We start from the raw sequence: 5,526 nt of genomic DNA on the forward strand, positions 1-5,526 counted from the left end.
AATAATATCGGTTCATGTTGTAAGTTAATAAGGTTAATTCAATTGTACATTTCAATTCTAAATAGTAAAATTTTCCTCAAGGTAGGTAATACCCTTGTGTTGTCAACAAATTATTATGTTCCTTACTTTTCATGCACTTTACTTTATATTGTAATTTGTTGTTGTGGCTAATTAACTTGAATTCATTGTTTATCATAATCGGTTAAAGTAATGAATTCTGCTTAGCTATGTTAAGTTATATCAATGGGGGTGTAAACATACTTCTCATACCGGTCATAATTTGTCACATTTTCAAGTTGTAAAATAGGTTGTAAAAATACTTTCATATACCGGTCATAATTTGTAACATTAACAAGTTGTGAAAAAGATTTTTTAAGAAAATTATGTACTTGATGTAATTTCATCATGTTTGATGGAACTTTGCATGCATCTAAACTTTCATTTTTATTTTTATTTTTAACTTTCTTTTTAGCTGAAAATTTGTTTCTTTCACAATTCATATTATTTGTATACCTTTTAAACAAACATCATACATACACCTTTCATTTGAATCGTTAATACCACATGCAGTTGTCATCTCTATAAATTTAAAAATAGGTATAAAATTGGTGTAAAAAACACCTACAAATAACATCTTCCTGTTAGTTTGTTGCCTTTTGTTTTTAAGAGAGGGCTCCGCTTACAATTTGTTGTTTTAAAAAACTTCTCTAACCAGTTTGTTAGCCATCAAAATATATAAATAAACCCACCATCCACAGCCAAAACCTACCCCAAAGAAAGACAAAGGGGTAACCTGTAAGAAACCCTAAAAAAAGAAATAGTCTCTCCCTCTCTCTATTAAGAAAACTTGTCTACTTTTGGTGGAGGAGGGAGGGGATGGAATCAAATAACTCGTATGAAAACTTGTGGGCTGATCTATGGGAGAACGGCAATGTTAAAGCACGTCTAGTTGCTGCTGGGACCAAGAGGAGCCGCCGCGTCGTTGCAAAGGCTAAATCGAAGAAGCTGTCAGCTAAGCTCTCCATAACTATGAAGAAAGTTAAAGGGGGAGCCTCTCTGGGTCTTCATTGGATCAAACACAAGTACCACAAGACCAACCATAAGACCAAGCGCGCATATTGATATATATGCACTTTGTGAAGAAAAACAAAAAGCATTCCTTTGTTATGTTCTTTGTGCGTTATTAAACTCCCAAAATGAAATTAAAAAAAAAAAAAAACACAAAGAAAAAGAGGTTAATTTAATTTCATTTTTGGGAGTTTTATATATGGGGGCATGTTCACGGATTTGATATAGATATCCAACATATATTTATTAATTATTATTATGTATACTTAAGATTTTAAGTTACTTCTCTTGCATGCATGTCTTGATCTTTGTTTTCCTATTTTTAATTTCTGTCCTTGGGTAGCAACCTCCCTATATGGGGACACGGTTTTTGTCCAATGCATTGATAAGAATACAGTCACATTATGCCTATCTTAGTTTTTCCTATTTTTATATTCTGGACATATGTCCGCATTTTAATGTATCCAATGCATGCTTCAGCTCCTATTATATTTTTAGAAATTTGAAAGACAACAAGTTCTAGGCTACATTCCGGGAAATCATAATTCTTTTTCCTTTCATTAATAAACACTACTTCACTTGTTATTTGGAATTAAATCCGCTACTTGAACCTTACCCTCATGGAGAGTCGAGACTCGAGAGACTAGGTGGTCCAAATATCATTAATTGTTTTGTATATATTCGTTTCGATGTCTTTTCTTTAATGTTAGGAATATTATTAAAAAATCAAAGTAAAATTTTATTGTCAAAAATTTCTAAAAGTTTAAAAATGCTGCTCAAATGAAAATTCTATTAACCAAAAGTTTCTAGGTGTTTAAAAAATGTTTATAATTTATTTTATATTATTTTAATAATCTACCCAATAATATTTTTCTTTTTTGTTTTGTTTTAGTAATAAAATTTGGGTCTCACATGTTTATTGCCACGTGACTCATTAGCATACTAAAATTATTAACTTTGAGTGAAACTCTAGTACCAAAGTTTTTAAAGTAAGGGATGTTGAAGGTATAATCATTGCTGCACTTAGCCAAAACATTCAACTTCCCAGCTCAGTGGACCTGGTTGAAGCCTTAGCTGCTCGGAGAGCCATCCTTTTTACTCCCTTTTACTTAGGAGATTTGTCTTGCTCACGTGGTGGTGGTGGGTGACTCACTTAAGGTCATCACAGCTATTAATAACCCAAAGAAGAATAGGATAGTGGGACCATATTATAGAAGATATTAAGAAAGCCAGCTCTAGCTTCCAAGTTTGTAGCTTCTGTCATGTAAATAGGGGGCAATAGTTTAGCCCACTCCCTAGCTCTGGAGGGGCAATATTTTAGCCCACTCCCTAGCTCAAAGAGCAGTTTCAACTGCTGATATAGATATGTGGTTAGAAGAGTTACCACAGGATTTGTTTGATGTTTTTCAGTCTGATTTACCTTAATAAAATTGACTTACCTGTTCCTCAAAAAAAAAAAAAAAAGTTTTTAAAGAATTGAAATACTACTCCATTTAAAACTCAATTATAAATTTCAATAAATCTGAAATGGTTTTCATTATTTGTTTTAAATTATATATATATATATATATATATATATTTAAAAACAATATAGTTTTACACAATGTGTTTTTCATTATATAACTTGAAGTAATTTTTATTATTTTAATTTTATTCTCTATTTTAGTATTTACTTTTTATTATATCATTCTTAATGTAACATGTGTCAACAAGCAACAATAAAAACAGTCACAGCTACACCTCGCACAAATCACATCACCCTGCTAGGGAAAGCCTAATAGGGGCGTGACCAAGCTTGCACTTAGACAGAACTCTCAAAATTAAAGGTTCTAAGGCTTCAGAGAACTCTAGTCCTAGAGAGGACTTTTTTTTTTATTTTTCATACTTAAATTAGTCTGGCCAATTTTATGTTTATGTTTATGCTTATATTGTTGATATATCTATATTTCTCTCAAGATCGGCGGACGTCAAGTGTCATTTTAAAAATAAACATGGTTTCTTCTTTTATTTATTTATGAGAGTATAAATTTATAAACATGGCACTGATGGCAGTTAAGTCAGTTCATCATTTAAAATTATTTATCAATGGTCAAAGTCTCATAATTCAACTAATTGGTACCTCTTTGTTATTTACAAATAAAGATATTAAGTGTTCAAATTTGCCCACCTTCAACTATTGTATTATAAATAAATAAATAAATAAATATATATATATATATATATATATTAACTTCAAGGGTACCAAAATCTCTTTAGCAAAATTTCCAAATGTATAGCAATTTTTTGATGCTATAGGGGTTTAAATGAGAAGGATTGGAAAGATTATGGATGAATTGGGTGGAAAAGTGGTTTGGTTTCCTTCTTTAATTGATTCAAGGGTAGAAAATGTGTGGTTGATGATATGGATGGATGAGACTTTCATCTATGTCCACCATCTTATGTCTACCCAAATTCAAGAAAAAGAAATAGAAGGAATTCATCAATTTTACTTTTTCATTATAAATTGTTTCGTAAGGTTTTATTTTTTATTTTTTTATTATTTTTATTTTTTTAGAAAAAATTGTTTTGTAAGTTTAGTTTTACTTAATGACTGTTTGGATTGTGCTGATTTTCCTACGCGTCTGCGTTTGACCTTTTTTTTTTTTTTTTTTTTTTTTTTTTTTTTTTTTTTTTTTTTTTTTTGGGGGTTGAGAAGCATGTTCTATGGCTATCCAGTGGGTCCCATGCACTGTTTATGGGACCCCCAGAAACTTCTTTTTTCAACAAAACTTTTATTAAAAATAGGTCTCACGACACTATTCACACATTTAAAAATTATTTTGTTACAGTATTTTCAGTTTTCAGTTTTCAATAAAATAAGCGGTATCCATATGAACCCTTACTTCATAAAAGAAAGTATTTTATGTCATAGTTTTAAGGGGAAATTATACTTTTTCTACATATATTTTGCCCAAAAAATACTTTGCCTACATGTGATTTAAAAATTTGCGCTTTACCCACCTAAGGTAAGCTTCATTTGCCTCAGCGCTTTACTCACCTAAGGTAAGCTTCATTCGTTATATACTTCTGTTAAAAACATGGGTAAATTTGTATTTTTACTACTCTTTTATATCCCTCTCCTCTCAAAACATAAAAAACTAAAAAATCAATAAAAAAGAAGATCTAAAAACTAGATTTGAAAATTTTACCTCAATTGGTCAATATATGGCTATTAATGCTGGACGGAAGGGTCACCTGGCGATAGTAGATATGAAGAATATGATCCCAAGTAGAGAACTTCAGGTTTGCCCAGGTCCTAACAAGTTGAGTTGGCCCTTTAGGAGATCCAACTAGATAGATGAAACCTCTTAATTAGTGACATATGAATAATGGGATTATCTATTTGTTAACAATTTCTCCTTTTGCAATTTTAAAAGTATCAAAATATGAGTGTTGAATGGCCTATACATGTTGTAAAGTAAATAAGTGCTGGATGATGATTGATTTTTCCAGCCTAACCATCATACGGCTAAGGCACTAGACTCTATCTCTAATGCCTTATCTTATCACAATCTGTATAGCCCTTTAAATTTGTATTTTGGATTGAACATGATCTGCCAGTTATCACAACTGACTGCATTTTTGTGTTTCAGATAGATTAGAATCTCTGGTGAGCTTATCCTTAACACATGTAATTAAGGAAATGATGTTGCGGTCTTTATATGAGTGGATGACCATGTTAATTACCAAAAAAAGAAAAGAAAAAAGAGGATGAATTTGTTAGCCAGCATCTTTTGTCTCCTTTTTAAATTTTTACAAAACTTAATTTTTAGATTTTCTTTTCTCTTGATTTTTTAGTTTTTTATGTTTTAAGATGAGAGATATAAAATGGTAACAAAAATACAAATTTATCATTATTTTTAATAGAGGTGGATAATTGGAGACAAACATACCTTACCTTAGATAGTTAAAATGTCAATTTTTAAACCATGGATAGGCAAAGTATTTTTCGGGCAAACCATAGGTGGGCAAAGTGTAATTTTTCTTTCTTTTTATTTTAGAGATAATTACAATATACTACTAACCTTACAATTCAAACTCCTCCTTTTTTTTATTTTATTAGTACTCATAATTCATGTCATACTAATAAATACATAAGGCATAGAATAAAACACGTTTAATGGCTCAAAATATTTTGCATTGGACTTTCGTCTAATATCAAGAATGTGTAAGATTCCGTTTCATCAATCTGTAAATTCGAAGATATAGTTTGCTTGGACTTTGCAGTTGCAAATTTGCAATTGACTTTGAAATACATAGAGCTTGTTTTTCGTTTTACGTTTCTTCATTCTAGGTCCCAATAAAAAGCTTCATTTGAAAACACATCCAATTACGTTTCTCCACGATTACATGACATAATGCATTACGTTTCCTAGTTTGTTGTTTACGTTATTCCATTTCCACAGGAACATTCCACGC

Source organism: Quercus lobata, chromosome 3 (genome assembly GCF_001633185.2).
Source record: "Quercus lobata isolate SW786 chromosome 3, ValleyOak3.0 Primary Assembly, whole genome shotgun sequence".
Taxonomy (NCBI): domain Eukaryota; kingdom Viridiplantae; phylum Streptophyta; class Magnoliopsida; order Fagales; family Fagaceae; genus Quercus; species Quercus lobata.